The 17,500-nt window shown below is 50.3% G+C and overlaps 4 non-coding genes and 1 pseudogene across 4 annotated transcripts in view; all 5 read right to left on the bottom strand.

Annotated features, from left to right (window-relative positions):
* The window catches only part of LOC126977587 (5.8S ribosomal RNA), a 157-nt gene extending 47 nt beyond the window's left edge, over positions 1–110 (bottom strand). The window contains exon 1 of the ribosomal RNA XR_007732260.1: positions 1–110. This exon is cut by the window's left edge and continues 47 nt beyond it. This is a non-coding gene — a ribosomal RNA (5.8S ribosomal RNA).
* A 376-nt stretch (positions 111–486) lies between these two features.
* On the bottom strand, positions 487–2,391 carry LOC126977659 (small subunit ribosomal RNA). The gene has a single exon (XR_007732333.1). It is a non-coding gene; the product is annotated as a small subunit ribosomal RNA (ribosomal RNA).
* A 2,772-nt stretch (positions 2,392–5,163) lies between these two features.
* On the bottom strand, positions 5,164–12,912 carry LOC126977761 (large subunit ribosomal RNA; annotated as a pseudogene).
* Positions 12,913–13,451: 539 nt separating this feature from the next.
* LOC126977586 (5.8S ribosomal RNA) lies at positions 13,452–13,608 on the bottom strand. Its single transcript, XR_007732259.1, has one exon. It is a non-coding gene; the product is annotated as a 5.8S ribosomal RNA (ribosomal RNA).
* A 376-nt stretch (positions 13,609–13,984) lies between these two features.
* LOC126977658 (small subunit ribosomal RNA) lies at positions 13,985–15,889 on the bottom strand. The gene has a single exon (XR_007732332.1). It is a non-coding gene; the product is annotated as a small subunit ribosomal RNA (ribosomal RNA).
* Positions 15,890–17,500: the final 1,611 nt, after the last annotated feature.

The following is a 17,500-nucleotide window of genomic DNA, read 5'->3' as shown; positions in this document are numbered from 1 at the left end:
TGTGCGTTCGAAATGTCGATGTTCAAATGTGTCCTGCAGTTCACACTATGACGCGCAGTTAACTGCGTTCTTCATCGACCCGCGAGCCAAGTGATCCACCGTTCAGGGTAATAGTTTTTTATATTTAGAAAATACGTGAACGATCTCTGTGTGTAACAAAATATTATGTGACGCACGCATTGCGCGTACGTCGTGATCTCGACTCGCTTCGCACTCGACATGAGCGCGTCGCGAGACGCACGCGCGTCGCGTACATGCGAACCGCGCCCGCCGAAGCGTCGTGCCGGAGACGTCGTGCCGGACACCCCCCACATGCGGCGGGAGATGTCAGCGCGCGCGCGGCAAACGCGACAACGTAGCACAGAGAGCACATCGCGAGCGCGAAAATAATCAGTGATTGACACGTGATTGAAGTTATCATCGTCAACAGTCGGCTGTGAGCGAAGCGTGTCGGCGACAACGCTCGCGCACGCGACCGTTACACGTTAATGATCCTTCCGCAGGTTCCCCTACGGAAACCTTGTTACGACTTTTACTTCCTCTAAATGATCAAGTTTGGTCAACTTCCCAGCAACGCCGACGGCCGCGAAGCCACCGCGTGTCGGTCCGAAGACCTCACTAAATCATTCAATCGGTAGTAGCGACGGGCGGTGTGTACAAAGGGCAGGGACGTAATCAACGCGAGCTTATGACTCGCGCTTACTAGGAATTCCTCGTTTATGGGGGATAATTGCAAACCCCAATCCCCAGCACGAAGGAGTTTCAACGGGTTGCCCGGGCCTCTAGGCCAGGGAGAACATGTTGATTCCTTCAGTGTAGCGCGCGTGCGGCCCAGGACATCTAAGGGCATCACAGACCTGTTATTGCTCAATCTCGTGCGGCTCGAAGCCGCCGGTCCCTCTAAGAAGAATTTTAATACGCCGCCAGTGAGTTGCGCGACCCTGAAGCCGCGCACACCTAAATGACGACGCCTATTTAGCAGGCTAGAGTCTCGTTCGTTACCGGAATTAACCAGACAAATCGCTCCACCAACTAAGAACGGCCATGCACCACCACCCACCGAATCAAGAAAGAGCTGTTAATCTGTCAATCCTTCCGGTGTCCGGGCCTGGTGAGATTTCCCGTGTTGAGTCAAATTAAGCCGCAGGCTCCACTCCTGGTGGTGCCCTTCCGTCAATTCCTTTAAGTTTCAGCTTTGCAACCATACTCCCCCCGGAGTCCAAAATCTTTGGTTTCCCGGAAGCTGCCCGCCGAGCCATTGTAGTAACGTCGGCGGATCGCTAGATGACATATTTACGGTTAGAACTAGGGCGGTATCTAATCGCCTTCGAACCTCTAACTTTCGTTCTTGATTGATGAAAACACCTTTGGCAAATGCTTTCGCTGATGTTCGTCTTGCGACGATCCAAGAATTTCACCTCTAACGTCGCAATACGAATGCCCCCAGTTATCCCTATTAATCATTACCTCGGAGTTCTGAAAACCAACAAAATAGAACCGAGATCATATTCTATTATTCCATGCACGAAATATTCAAGCGGCATTTTGAGCCCGCTTTGAGCACTCTAATTTGTTCAAAGTAAAATTGTCGGCCCATCTCGACACTCACTGAAGAGCACCGCGATAGGATTTTGATATTGAACCGGCGTTTTACCGCCGGCTCACCGACGATATGCTCCGCAGACGTGTCAGTATCACCGCGGATGCGATGCACCGACAGCGCGGCGCACAAATGCAACTACGAGCTTTTTAACCGCAACAATTTTAGTATACGCTATTGGAGCTGGAATTACCGCGGCTGCTGGCACCAGACTTGCCCTCCAATTGTTCCTCGTTAAAATATTTAAAGTGTACTCATTCCGATTACGAGGCCTCGTAAGAGTCCCGTATCGTTATTTTTCGTCACTACCTCCCCGTGCCGGGAGTGGGTAATTTGCGCGCCTGCTGCCTTCCTTGGATGTGGTAGCCGTTTCTCAGGCTCCCTCTCCGGAATCGAACCCTGATTCCCCGTTACCCGTGACAACCATGGTAGTCGCAGAAACTACCATCGAAAGTTGATAAGGCAGACATTTGAAAGATGCGTCGCCGGTACTGGACCATGCGATCGGCAAAAGTTATCCAGATTCATCAAAATTAACGACTTCGGACGCGAGGCCCTCCGTCGATTGGTTTTGATCTAATAAAAGCACTCATCCCATCACTGGTCAGAGCTCTGATTGCATGTATTAGCTCTAGAATTACCACAGTTATCCAAGTAACTGAGTAAGATCTAAGGAACCAAAACTGATATATTGAGCCATTCGCGGTATCGCCTTAATACGGCTTGCACTGAGACATGCATGGCTTAATCTTTGAGACAAGCATATAACTACTGGCAGGATCAACCAGGGAGCTGCTGCAAACAACGATTGTTGTCGCGCTCAGCGCGTCATGCGTCGCGATCTCCCCTTAGGGCGTCGCGACTATGACATCTTGAACATATCGTGAGATATCCGTTCGCGCACTGTATACTATATATCTCAAAGGCATACGGTGCGCGTTGAACGAATCATAAATCGGCGATGGGCCGATTGTATGTTATGAAAGTTCAGTAACGAGAGTCCCTTCGGGTAATAATAAAAATGATGACACGCAATAGAAGCGGTATCAACGTATTAATATCGGTACACGTCGTGATCACAAATCGGATCGACGCCCGGTGCTTGAGAGGAGCGTGAACGTCTCGCACGCGTGAAATGCGCGACGCGTTCCGGCTTGCGGGCCCTCACGTTAAAAATCTTAACAGAGGGAAACCGTCGAAGCCCAGTCGGCGTCTTGGTGCGCGCAAAAAATTTACACGATCGCTTTCAACGTGACGAGGATCGCCGCAGCGTATGATACTGTAGAGAGAGTGAAGAGAGGAATTATGAGAAACGAAATCACAAAAAACCTTTCAAATCACCAAATCAAATATCATCCGCATAGGGAAACTCGAAAACGCTCGATCGACACAGCGCGGTGAGTCTGTCTCATTTTTTATATTGTAAAAAAAGAACATATAAAACAACGCGCGACACAAACACAGACACAGACACACCAGCTCTCTGCCCCGAGAGTACCAACAACCGTATTGTTATTATATCATCGTCGTTATCATCGCGCGCATTCACAAACTTACTCAAATATAAATATATATTAAATAAAATATGAATGACGATGACGACGACGAGAATAATAAAACAGCAGCAGTTGTTGTGGCTGGGGGTGGTTGGTGTTGTGCGCGTTTTTGTATTTTTGTCGCGTGCGTTTTTCACTCTTTTTACAAGAAAAAACTTGAGCGGCGTTGAATTCGGCGTCGCGAACCGTTCGCTACGGACTCGACTCTCGACGCCGACTGCCGTATGTGTGGTGCACGCGAACGATATGAACGTGTAAACTCTCTGATATGTGAATAAAGTGATTTTGATTTGATTTTACTATTTATTAATAACATAATATTGAATATGCATTGCGGCTTCGAAGAAAAAATCGTTTTTTTTTTTTTTTTTTTTTTTTTTTTTTTTTTTACTTTATTAATAACGAGTACGATAATGTTCAGTAATAAACGCGCGACACGTACATTTCATTTTCCCTCCGAAACCAAATAAAAAACCTCCAAAAAAAAATATATTTCAAATCAAATCAAAATTCTTATCATACATCAATCTTACTCACCCAAACTAAACATGTAAACGTCTAAACGCAGCACGAGACGAGCCAGCTACTTGATACTACCTAAGACAAGAACAAATTACGGCAAGCGTATGTTTATTTACGAGGGCGCACCACTTTTTAATAGTCTACCTTCATCTCTCAAAAAGATTAGGTCACTAAAAACATTTAAACGTGACCTATCAGACTATATTGTTTCAAAGTTTTTATAAAACACATGTCTGAAATTGTTTGTTATGTGACAGTGCCCTGTAAAAGTGTGTAATCTTAAATTTTGTGAAGAAGAATAAGTACTATAATGTGTAACATGTATGTACTGAACATCTAAAGAACGGCGGATAAATTATTACATCATATTTTTATGTTCTCATGTAAGTGACAATATTATGTTTTTAATGAGAAATAAATATCTTTAAACGTAATTCTTTCTTACTTACTTACTTACTTACCTATTTACTTACTTACTTAGTTGCTTACTTACTTACTTACGTACTTACTTACTTACTTACTTAATCACATTCGTTTTTCGCGATTTTCAGCAAAACGGTAGGTAAGTTTTATCATAAAAGTATCTCGGACAAAAATTGTAGATCGTAAAATTATCCATTAAAAATGTATCAATACTTAGTGTTAGATTCAAAAAGTTAGTTTCCACGCCACCTATGAGGTAGTAGTGTACTTAGCGCGTTTTTATAAGTTTTTGAATAGTTATTATCTCAGAAACGGTGGCTCGTAGGAAAAAAAGTATCGGTACATTTTTTATAGATAATTTTATCACCTACACTTTTTCTCGTAGGTATTCTTATGATAAATTAATAATTAATAATTTATTTTATTTAATTAAAAAAAAAAAACGGACAGAACATGCAATTATTAGGGGACACGAATATTGGTCAAAAACTATAATGTTCTGGTGTACAAGGAACAAGAGAAAAGATGGAGACCGGCAGGGAGCGCCGCGCTCCTCGCGCTCGGCGGTACTCGTTATTGGAGAAAACAAGTAAGTGAGATATCCGTCCGGGGAGACCGGCAGGGAGCGCCGCGCTCCTCGCGCTAGGCGGTACTCGCTATTGAGGAATCGACCGTACCCGCTATTGGGGCCGATCGTACTCGCTTTTGGAATTTGCGCAGCGCGCCCAACACCACCGGAGCCGCCGCCGCCGCCGCCGACGGCGATGTACACTTATCACAACACTCGACTCGACATAATAACCTGAAAATGATCGTACTCGTTATCATTAGAGTAGTCGCCGTGTACAACATCAACCACGTCTTTCAACTATAATAAATAATAATATATTGTAAAATTTTATAATCATGAGAAATCGCGTGACGCGTCCGTCACGACGAAATATCATGATAATATTATTTATATTATTATGTTATTATAATATTATATGTTGGCCTGTTGTTTGTTTGCACACACACACACACACACAACTACTCTGCTTCTCGGCGACGATGCGTCCTCGGACGAATCACCTGGCGTAGGGCTGAGTCTCAACAGATCGCAGCACGACGCTGCTCTACCGAGCACAACACCCCGCCAGGAACGTAAGTCGTCTACAGACTATTCCGAGCCCCGACATCGAACTGAGGTAAATTCGAAACTTCGACGCCGTGGTGCACGTGTTAATACCGCTCGCACCGTTCGTCGCGTTCCAAATGGGCTTCGACGTCGCGTCTTACGAATAAAACGCGACTAGTAAAGTCACATTGTTTAGAGCCTCCCGACACTCGGGGCTCCACAGTGAGTATATCCTTGCCGGATTCGGCTAGGCTGGCTTCGGCCTTAGAGGCGTTCAGGCATAATCCCGCGGATGGTAGCTTCGCACCACCGGCCGCTCGGCCGAGTGCATGAACCAAATGTCCGAAACTGCGGTTCCTCTCGTACTGAGCAGTATTACTATCGCAACGACACGCCATCAGGAGGGTAAAACTAACCTGTCTCACGACGGTCTAAACCCAGCTCACGTTCCCTTTTGATGGGTGAACAATCCAACGCTTGGCGAATTTTGCTTCGCAATGATAGGAAGAGCCGACATCGAAGGATCAAAAAGCAACGTCGCTATGAACGCTTGGCCGCCACAAGCCAGTTATCCCTGTGGTAACTTTTCTGGCACCTCTTGCTAAAAACTCTTTATACTAAAGGATCGATAGGCCGTGCTTTCGCAGTCCCTATGCGTACTGAACATCTGGATCAAGCCAGCTTTTGCCCTTTTGCTCCACGCGAGGTTTCTGTCCTCGCTGAGCTGGCCTTAGGACACCTGCGTTATTCTTTGACAGATGTACCGCCCCAGTCAAACTCCCCGCCTGGCAGTGTCCTCGAACCGGATCACGCGGGAGTTGTACGGCGACGAGCGTTGCCGCCACGTCGCCACTCTGCACGCTTGGAACGAAACACCGTACGCCCGCCGATATTATCGACCGCGCACCGCTTCCGCCCAACCGAGTAAGTAATGAAACAATGAAAGTAGTGGTTTTTCAGCGACGACCGCGAACGATCTCCCACTTATGCTACACCTCTCATGTCTCCTTACAATGCCAGACTAGAGTCAAGCTCAACAGGGTCTTCTTTCCCCGCTGATTCTCCCAAGCCCGTTCCCTTGGCTGTGGTTTCGCTAGATAGTAGATAGGGACATAACCCACCTCCTTCCCATGGTCTTACCGACCTTTCGGTCATCAAGACCTAGGTACCGACCGAAACAGCGGGAGATGTACCGGATTTGAGGTCCGGCACATTTTCTTGACTCCCTACAAGTTCTCATTTTTTTTTTTTCGTCCCTAGATGGCCCTCTCCCCCTTTCTGGGGGCGGCCGACCACAACTACGGCTTCGTCGTCGGGCAGCCCATCTTGCAGTTCTTCTCCTCTTCCTGAAGTCTTCCTTTCTCTGTCTTCGACACCGTCTTGGTTTACCCCTCCATCACTCTCCGGTCACGGTACCAACTTGTGGCAAATCTAACCAACCTTGAGAAGTTCACCTCCGAAGAAACAAGATCTCCGTAATGCACTGGTCCCGGATTTTTCCTCTCTAGATGGTCTAACAGTTCACCTCTCGCCCGATCGTACAGACTACATTCCCACAGCACGTGGTCGCGGTTCTCTTCCGTCGCGCCACATGGACAGGTGCCGTCCCCTTTGAGCCCCAGGTCCCTAAGCTTCCCGTTGAACATACCATGCCCCGTTAACAGTTGCGACGTGTAGTGGTCGGGATGCACCCACGTCGCCAGGAGTCTGTCCCCGACACATGGGAAGAAGCGTTTGAGATCGCCACCCCTCTCTTCACGTTCCCAACGCTCCTGCCACATGATGACCACCTCGGAGTGGATGTCTTTCTTCAAGATCGCGAGCTCCTGCTTTACCTTATCGCCCCTGGTCGCCTCTATCTTGCCCGCGCGGTACACCTCCAGGTCGGCTGGAAGCACCCCTGCTAGCACTGGCAGTGCGGCCGTACTCGTGGAGCGATACGCCTTGGTGAGCAGCACCAACGACGTTCGCTGTGTCCTAAGCAACCGGCTAGACACCACATACAGGAACGACCTGTGATACCAGACGCTCGCCGCGTACGTGAGAGTAGCTACGTACGTCCCCCTGTACAAGACTTTAAGAGCCTTGTACTGTATGCCCCATGATGTTGAAGATACCCGTGCCATTTTACCAAAGCACCTCGCGGCTCGCTCTCCGATATCCAAGGCATGCTCGGCAAATGATCTCTTACCATCAATTGTAACGCCCAAGATTTTCACCGAGTCCACCGCTCCTACAGGTTCGCCTGACATTCTAATAACCGGAGGGCGCCCGAACGAACCCTTCAGGGTAATCGACTTAGTTTTCAGGGGTGAAAACTTCAGCCGATTCCTGCGACCCCAAGTCGAGATTCTCTCGAGCACCGCCCCGGCCTTGGTCTCGATAGCAGCCCTAGAATCCGCTTGTATAAGTAGCGTCACGTCGTCCGCGTACGCTACCATTTCGACCCCTGTTGGTACGTCCATTTCCAAAAGGTCATTCAGCAGAATATTCCAAAGTGTAGGGCCGAGCACAGAGCCCTGTGGACACCCCATGGTTGACGGTTTCCACACCGTCTCCCCCCCTGCAAACATACCGACCCGTCTATTGACGAAGTACGAACAGAGACACTTGTATATGTTCGGTGGGCAGCCGCCCTGCTTAAACTTAAGCAGGACCATAGGCCACCATGCATTATCGAATGCACCTGCTATGTCCAACGTTACCGCCTGGACATACTTGTGAGTGCTGGCGTTCACTGTATAGAGAAGCGAGTTCAGAGCCGTTAACGTCGACCTCCCTTTCATAAACCCATGTTGACGGGTTGACATGCGACTGTACAGACCCGGGGTACATTCACATATCAACTGCTCAAGCACCTTACCCAGTACTGGCAAGAGGGTGATAGGTCTATACGCCTTTGGGTCAGTCGCCTTCCCATCACCCTTTGGCAATACTATTAACCGGCCATCCTTCCATACATCGGGGAATACTCCCTCATTTATGCACTTCACATACATAAGTGTCATCTCACACGCGGCCGCCTTCCACGCTGCCTTAACAATACGAGCGGTGACACCGTCTATCCCCGGAGCCTTGTCCGGTAAATTCCGAATTATTCGGCCTATTTGTTCTCTGGTGGGGGGACTCACCGAGTGACCACTGGGCAAACAAGCTGCCGCCAGGCGCACCTGCATGTGGTAGTCAGAGTCGGCTGCCAGGTCGTCGTCCGGACACATTGCTGCCAGTATCCCTCCCAACGCGCTGCGAATATCGGTAGCATACCCCTGCGCAAGCTTAAACCCATTAATGACGTTCGCAGGTGGACGCACCCTACCGGTGGCGGCACGATAAGCCATACCCCACGGATCGTCATTCCCACTGTCAGCAAGCCGCGAGAAGTGGTTGGTCTCCGCTTCGCGCATAGACTTTCTGTAGACCGCGCGGGCACGATGGAAGCGCGCCCTGCAGATATCTTCTGCCAGTCCGCCCGCGCGCCGAGACTGTTGCCATTCCCGACGTAATCTGTTATGTTCCCGCCGAAGGTTGTCGAGTTTCCTCGACCACCATTCGTGACCGCGTGTTTGGTCCTTCCCCTTAGCGAACCCTAAGCACTCCCCGGCTGTCCGATCGAGCGTTTGGACAAACTGCTTGCAGAGTTCCTGCGCTGGCTTTCGGCAGTCAAGCCTGCCTACTCGCCACGAGAGTGTAGAACAAAACCGGTCCCAGTTCACACTTCGGTCCCGGAACCTCGTCGGTTCTTCTCCTGGTTCCAGCTCTCCCTGGTACCGCGCGGCTGATGGGTTTCCTATGGCGATGGAGAACGTAATCAGCTGGTGGTCGCTGCTGCTCTCGTCTTCCCTCACCTTCCAATGCAGTATTGGGACTCCTCTGGTTGTAAACGTCACATCAATGTTGGAGGAACCGTTGACCGTGTTGAAAGTGTACGGTTCCCCCTCCTTATTATGTACGAGGAGCCCCTTTGAGAGGATGAAACTCTCCATCGCCAATCTTCTTCGACTTGCTTCTGCACCTCTTCCCTCAAATTGCTCGCGGCGACTGTGCCAGAGCGGAGAGTGCGTGTTGGTATCGGCTCCAATGATTATTTGTTTCCCTCTTAGTGCTTCCAGTACGCGGTCCAAGTGTTCAATGTGGGTTTCAATGCTCTCGCAGTACTGGAAGTACGCCGACACCATGTAGAAATCTCCGCCTTCCCCCCGGAAGTGTGCCACTAGGCAGTGCGGCGTGGAAAGATGAGGCAGGATCATTCCAGCTATCCTTGTGCTGTTGACGTAGATCCCTGCCTTCGAATCTTCCGCGCACTGTAGCAGCCCCTGCAGCTGGGCCCTCGCATACTGTTCCTGGACAAGAACAATACCGAGACCCAGCCTTTGGGCGATTTCCGGGAGTTCCGCTGTCGCCGTTGCTGCTCCTTGGAGGTTAATCTGCCCGACGTTTATGCTGCGATGCCTAATATCCATAATCGGTTCTTTCGGCTGCCCTCTTCTGCGCCGCTATCCTGGCCGGGCATGTAGAAGCCGCCGTCTTGTGGTCCTCTCCCTGCTTTCCCGCTTTGACGCAGGTGGCGCAACGCACGTTCTTCGCCTTACACTCCTTGTGGCCATGTCCAGCGTCTCCGCACCTGCTGCAGGTCTCCTTCTCCGCCCTGCAGTGCTTCGCGGAGTGCCCGTACCACTGGCATTTCGAACAGCATGTAACGTCAAGGAAGTCACGCACCAGGTACCGCTCCCAATCAATATATACTCTCTCCCTCGACATCAGTCTGTCCCGCCACTGCGCACTGCAGGCTAGCACTACCGTTGTGCACGAACCTCCTTTGGTTTTCTTGTAGAAGGCCACCCTTGGGAAGCCTTCCTTGGCGTAGTAGAGTAGTAGTAGATAGGGACAGCGGGAATCTCGTTAATCCATTCATGCGCGTCACTAATTAGATGACGAGGCATTTGGCTACCTTAAGAGAGTCATAGTTACTCCCGCCGTTTACCCGCGCTTGCTTGAATTTCTTCACGTTGACATTCAGAGCACTGGGCAGAAATCACATTGCGTCAACACCCGCGAGGGCCATCGCAATGCTTTGTTTTAATTAGACAGTCGGATTCCCCTTGTCCGTGCCAGTTCTGAGCTGACCGTTGAACGGCGGTCGTACAGTACCGCGCCGATCGCGCACGAGACGAAACCGACGCGGACTTACGGCTAGGAAGATCCGCGAAAGGCCGGAACGCGGGTCCGGATTCAGCACGACGCGCGAGACCACCTTGCGATGGAGACACGCGCGAGCATCGACCAGGCCCGGCACCGGCCGCATCCGCTTCCCGTCCAAACCCGACACGCCCCGGTCCTCAGAGCCAATCCTTATTCCGAAGTTACGGATCCAATTTGCCGACTTCCCTTACCTACATTATTCTATCGACTAGAGGCTCTTCACCTTGGAGACCTGCTGCGGATATGGGTACGAGCCGGCGCGACATCTCCACGTACATCCCTCACCTGAATTTTCAAGGTCCGCAGAGAGTATCCGGACACCGCCGCAAATGCGGTGCTCTTCGCGTTCCGAACCATATCTCCCTTCTATAGGATTCCATGGAACTCGAACGCTCAGGCAGAAAAGAAAACTCTTCCCGGACCACTCGGCGGCGTCTTCAGGCCACTTTGGGTTACCCCGTCGAACACTCGCTTGAGAAACGAGAGAACGATTATTGAAACGGTTCCGCTGCCGGGTTCCGGAATAGGAACCGGATTCCCTTTCGCTCAAAGGGCGTTATTTATCATATACACAAAATATATATAAACACGCCGCATCGACATAAGATCTCTCCTTGAGCTTAGGATCGACTGACTCGCGAGCAACTACTGTTCACGCGAAACCCTTCTCCACGTCAGTCCTCCAGGGCCTCGCTGGAGTATTTGCTACTACCACCAAGATCTGCACCGACGGAGGCTCCAGGCGGGCTCACGCCCAGACCCTTCTGCGCACTCCGCCGCGCACGTCCTACTCGTTACGGCATAATACGCGTGCGCTTTGACACGCACGCGCCGATTGCCGGTAACGGTAGTGTATAGGCAAAACGCTTCAGCGCCATCCATTTTCAGGGCTGGTCGCTTCGGCAGGTGAGTCGTTGCACACTCCTTAGCGGATTCCGACTTCCATGGCCACCGTCCTGCTGTCATGAGCGACGAACGCCTTTCATGGTGTCCCATGAGCGTTTTTTAGGCGCCTTAACACTACGTTTGGTTCATCCCACAGCGCCAGTTCTGCTTACCAAAATTGGCCCACTTGGCACCGTCATCAGATCTCCGGCTTCATCGTTCGAGTAAGCCGGAGTTCTCACCCATTTAAAGTTTGAGAATAGGTTGAGGTCGTTTCGGCCCCAATGCCTCTAATCATTCGCTTTACCGGATGAGACTGTTACGAGTCGACGCCAGCTATCCTGAGGGAAACTTCGGACGGAACCAGCTACTAGATGGTTCGATTAGTCTTTCGCCCCTATACCCAGTTCCGACGATCGATTTGCACGTCAGAATCGCTACGGTCCTCCATCAGGGTTTCCCCTGACTTCGACCTGACCAGGCATAGTTCACCATCTTTCGGGTCCCAGCATCTGTGCTCAGAGCGCGCCCGCATTCGCTGATTGGAAACGAGACGCCTCGGGAGTGCGAGAGATCGATTTTTGACGACCGACGCTCCATCCTCCCTGAGCGCGCGACAAGCGCGCGCCTTCACTTTCGTTGCGCCTTTCAGTTTTGTCTGTTTGAATTCATAACTCAATGACTCGCACACATGCTAGACTCCTTGGTCCGTGTTTCAAGACGGGTCCTGCGAGTGCCCGAAACAGTAACATCGCCGACTGATACGCGCACAGTCCGAGACTACACGGCTGCGACGACAGCGGCGTCGCGTCAGCATCCGCACAAGGGCAGGATGTCGACGACGACTCTCGCTCGCGTCGGGCCGGACGCGTCCCCGGATGGAGACGCGTGCGCGTTTCATGACAAGTACCGTCCGCCGCCGGCCGGCGATCGTCACGGTCGGACGGCTGTGCGCGTGAACGCGCAGCCGCCCGGCTCCCGGACAACGCTTAGGCCGAACAGACGAACGGGTCGCGATGCATAATGTGTACTAAGAGAGAAGTGCACGCCGTCCGGGTGCGTCAACGGCGGCGACCGGTGAACGCGAGCACGAGTCTCGCGCACATCGCGGCACGCCGCCGTACGCCCCGGAGTGACGATGAATCTCTCCGTTCGTTCATTCGAGTTTCGCAGGTTTACCCCTGAACGGTTTCACGTACTCTTGAACTCTCTCTTCAAAGTTCTTTTCAACTTTCCCTCACGGTACTTGTTCGCTATCGGTCTCGCGGTTATATTTAGCCTTAGATGGAGTTTACCACCCACTTAGGGCTGCACTCTCAAGCAACCCGACTCTGAGGAGAGTCCCTCTCGCGGACTCGCTCCGTCGCTACGGGCCTGGCACCCTCTATGGGAAAACGGCCCCGTTCAAGACGAACTTGGACGGGAGCGGCGACCGCGAGAAAGCGGAACCTCCCTAACACCACATGTCCCGCGACCGTGACGACCGCGGGATTCGGCGCTGGGCTTATCCCTGTTCGCTCGCCGCTACTGAGGGAATCCTGGTTAGTTTCTTTTCCTCCGCTTACTAATATGCTTAAATTCGGCGGGTGATCCTCCCTGATCTGAGGCCAACGATAAAAAGTATGAGGCAGACACGATATCCGTCAGCGCAGCGACACCGTCGTGCGCGCGCCGCCAATAAGTCTCAACGACGTATCGTCGACCCGCGCACGTACCGCGATCGAAGCGCCCTTCGGACGTCGAGTCCGCCTACTCGTTTGCACGCTCACGTCGGGCCGAAATAACACGTGCAGCGCACGGGACGCGAACCGAAGGCGCAGCCACGCACGCCGTTCACATAGAGAGCTCTGCATAGATTAATTAAAATTAATCACGAGATATCCGCGTGTGACAGCGAACGAGCGCGCCCCGGTACCGCGCCCGTCTCCGTGACCCACGTCGGGCGTGAGGCGGAGACGGCGTTGCACGCGAGCAGCACCACGCGTTGCGGCTTATTTTACATTTTCGAACGGATCGAGCGGGCCCCGGAAAACCGGCGGGGTTTACCCGAGCCCGGCCCGAAGACCGTCACTCGTTTTACACGTTTTTTAGGCGCGCAAACAGTGTTGTCAGCATACAGCGACGGCGTCGTCGTATTCTTTTATGCAGCCGGCCCTCAGACAGGAGTGGTCCTGGATATTTCTCCACGGACCGCAATGTGCGTTCGAAATGTCGATGTTCAAATGTGTCCTGCAGTTCACACTATGACGCGCAGTTAACTGCGTTCTTCATCGACCCGCGAGCCAAGTGATCCACCGTTCAGGGTAATAGTTTTTTATATTTAGAAAATACGTGAACGATCTCTGTGTGTAACAAAATATTATGTGACGCACGCATTGCGCGTACGTCGTGATCTCGACTCGCTTCGCACTCGACATGAGCGCGTCGCGAGACGCACGCGCGTCGCGTACATGCGAACCGCGCCCGCCGAAGCGTCGTGCCGGAGACGTCGTGCCGGACACCCCCCACATGCGGCGGGAGATGTCAGCGCGCGCGCGGCAAACGCGACAACGTAGCACAGAGAGCACATCGCGAGCGCGAAAATAATCAGTGATTGACACGTGATTGAAGTTATCATCGTCAACAGTCGGCTGTGAGCGAAGCGTGTCGGCGACAACGCTCGCGCACGCGACCGTTACACGTTAATGATCCTTCCGCAGGTTCCCCTACGGAAACCTTGTTACGACTTTTACTTCCTCTAAATGATCAAGTTTGGTCAACTTCCCAGCAACGCCGACGGCCGCGAAGCCACCGCGTGTCGGTCCGAAGACCTCACTAAATCATTCAATCGGTAGTAGCGACGGGCGGTGTGTACAAAGGGCAGGGACGTAATCAACGCGAGCTTATGACTCGCGCTTACTAGGAATTCCTCGTTTATGGGGGATAATTGCAAACCCCAATCCCCAGCACGAAGGAGTTTCAACGGGTTGCCCGGGCCTCTAGGCCAGGGAGAACATGTTGATTCCTTCAGTGTAGCGCGCGTGCGGCCCAGGACATCTAAGGGCATCACAGACCTGTTATTGCTCAATCTCGTGCGGCTCGAAGCCGCCGGTCCCTCTAAGAAGAATTTTAATACGCCGCCAGTGAGTTGCGCGACCCTGAAGCCGCGCACACCTAAATGACGACGCCTATTTAGCAGGCTAGAGTCTCGTTCGTTACCGGAATTAACCAGACAAATCGCTCCACCAACTAAGAACGGCCATGCACCACCACCCACCGAATCAAGAAAGAGCTGTTAATCTGTCAATCCTTCCGGTGTCCGGGCCTGGTGAGATTTCCCGTGTTGAGTCAAATTAAGCCGCAGGCTCCACTCCTGGTGGTGCCCTTCCGTCAATTCCTTTAAGTTTCAGCTTTGCAACCATACTCCCCCCGGAGTCCAAAATCTTTGGTTTCCCGGAAGCTGCCCGCCGAGCCATTGTAGTAACGTCGGCGGATCGCTAGATGACATATTTACGGTTAGAACTAGGGCGGTATCTAATCGCCTTCGAACCTCTAACTTTCGTTCTTGATTGATGAAAACACCTTTGGCAAATGCTTTCGCTGATGTTCGTCTTGCGACGATCCAAGAATTTCACCTCTAACGTCGCAATACGAATGCCCCCAGTTATCCCTATTAATCATTACCTCGGAGTTCTGAAAACCAACAAAATAGAACCGAGATCATATTCTATTATTCCATGCACGAAATATTCAAGCGGCATTTTGAGCCCGCTTTGAGCACTCTAATTTGTTCAAAGTAAAATTGTCGGCCCATCTCGACACTCACTGAAGAGCACCGCGATAGGATTTTGATATTGAACCGGCGTTTTACCGCCGGCTCACCGACGATATGCTCCGCAGACGTGTCAGTATCACCGCGGATGCGATGCACCGACAGCGCGGCGCACAAATGCAACTACGAGCTTTTTAACCGCAACAATTTTAGTATACGCTATTGGAGCTGGAATTACCGCGGCTGCTGGCACCAGACTTGCCCTCCAATTGTTCCTCGTTAAAATATTTAAAGTGTACTCATTCCGATTACGAGGCCTCGTAAGAGTCCCGTATCGTTATTTTTCGTCACTACCTCCCCGTGCCGGGAGTGGGTAATTTGCGCGCCTGCTGCCTTCCTTGGATGTGGTAGCCGTTTCTCAGGCTCCCTCTCCGGAATCGAACCCTGATTCCCCGTTACCCGTGACAACCATGGTAGTCGCAGAAACTACCATCGAAAGTTGATAAGGCAGACATTTGAAAGATGCGTCGCCGGTACTGGACCATGCGATCGGCAAAAGTTATCCAGATTCATCAAAATTAACGACTTCGGACGCGAGGCCCTCCGTCGATTGGTTTTGATCTAATAAAAGCACTCATCCCATCACTGGTCAGAGCTCTGATTGCATGTATTAGCTCTAGAATTACCACAGTTATCCAAGTAACTGAGTAAGATCTAAGGAACCAAAACTGATATATTGAGCCATTCGCGGTATCGCCTTAATACGGCTTGCACTGAGACATGCATGGCTTAATCTTTGAGACAAGCATATAACTACTGGCAGGATCAACCAGGGAGCTGCTGCAAACAACGATTGTTGTCGCGCTCAGCGCGTCATGCGTCGCGATCTCCCCTTAGGGCGTCGCGACTATGACATCTTGAACATATCGTGAGATATCCGTTCGCGCACTGTATACTATATATCTCAAAGGCATACGGTGCGCGTTGAACGAATCATAAATCGGCGATGGGCCGATTGTATGTTATGAAAGTTCAGTAACGAGAGTCCCTTCGGGTAATAATAAAAATGATGACACGCAATAGAAGCGGTATCAACGTATTAATATCGGTACACGTCGTGATCACAAATCGGATCGACGCCCGGTGCTTGAGAGGAGCGTGAACGTCTCGCACGCGTGAAATGCGCGACGCGTTCCGGCTTGCGGGCCCTCACGTTAAAAATCTTAACAGAGGGAAACCGTCGAAGCCCAGTCGGCGTCTTGGTGCGCGCAAAAAATTTACACGATCGCTTTCAACGTGACGAGGATCGCCGCAGCGTATGATACTGTAGAGAGAGTGAAGAGAGGAATTATGAGAAACGAAATCACAAAAAACCTTTCAAATCACCAAATCAAATATCATCCGCATAGGGAAACTCGAAAACGCTCGATCGACACAGCGCGGTGAGTCTGTCTCATTTTTTATATTGTAAAAAAAGAACATATAAAACAACGCGCGACACAAACACAGACACAGACACACCAGCTCTCTGCCCCGAGAGTACCAACAACCGTATTGTTATTATATCATCGTCGTTATCATCGCGCGCATTCACAAACTTACTCAAATATAAATATATATTAAATAAAATATGAATGACGATGACGACGACGAGAATAATAAAACAGCAGCAGTTGTTGTGGCTGGGGGTGGTTGGTGTTGTGCGCGTTTTTGTATTTTTGTCGCGTGCGTTTTTCACTCTTTTTACAAGAAAAAACTTGAGCGGCGTTGAATTCGGCGTCGCGAACCGTTCGCTACGGACTCGACTCTCGACGCCGACTGCCGTATGTGTGGTGCACGCGAACGATATGAACGTGTAAACTCTCTGATATGTGAATAAAGTGATTTTGATTTGATTTTACTATTTATTAATAACATAATATTGAATATGCATTGCGGCTTCGAAGAAAAAATCGTTTTTTTTTTTTTTTTTTTTTTTTTTTTTTTTTTTACTTTATTAATAACGAGTACGATAATGTTCAGTAATAAACGCGCGACACGTACATTTCATTTTCCCTCCGAAACCAAATAAAAAACCTCCAAAAAAAAATATATTTCAAATCAAATCAAAATTCTTATCATACATCAATCTTACTCACCCAAACTAAACATGTAAACGTCTAAACGCAGCACGAGACGAGCCAGCTACTTGATACTACCTAAGACAAGAACAAATTACGGCAAGCGTATGTTTATTTACGAGGGCGCACCACTTTTTAATAGTCTACCTTCATCTCTCAAAAAGATTAGGTCACTAAAAACATTTAAACGTGACCTATCAGACTATATTGTTTCAAAGTTTTTATAAAACACATGTCTGAAATTGTTTGTTATGTGACAGTGCCCTGTAAAAGTGTGTAATCTTAAATTTTGTGAAGAAGAATAAGTACTATAATGTGTAACATGTA

Source organism: Leptidea sinapis, chromosome 45 (genome assembly GCF_905404315.1).
Source record: "Leptidea sinapis chromosome 45, ilLepSina1.1, whole genome shotgun sequence".
In the NCBI taxonomy this organism is placed as follows: domain Eukaryota; kingdom Metazoa; phylum Arthropoda; class Insecta; order Lepidoptera; family Pieridae; genus Leptidea; species Leptidea sinapis.
This window is presented reverse-complemented; position numbering and strand designations above follow the sequence as displayed.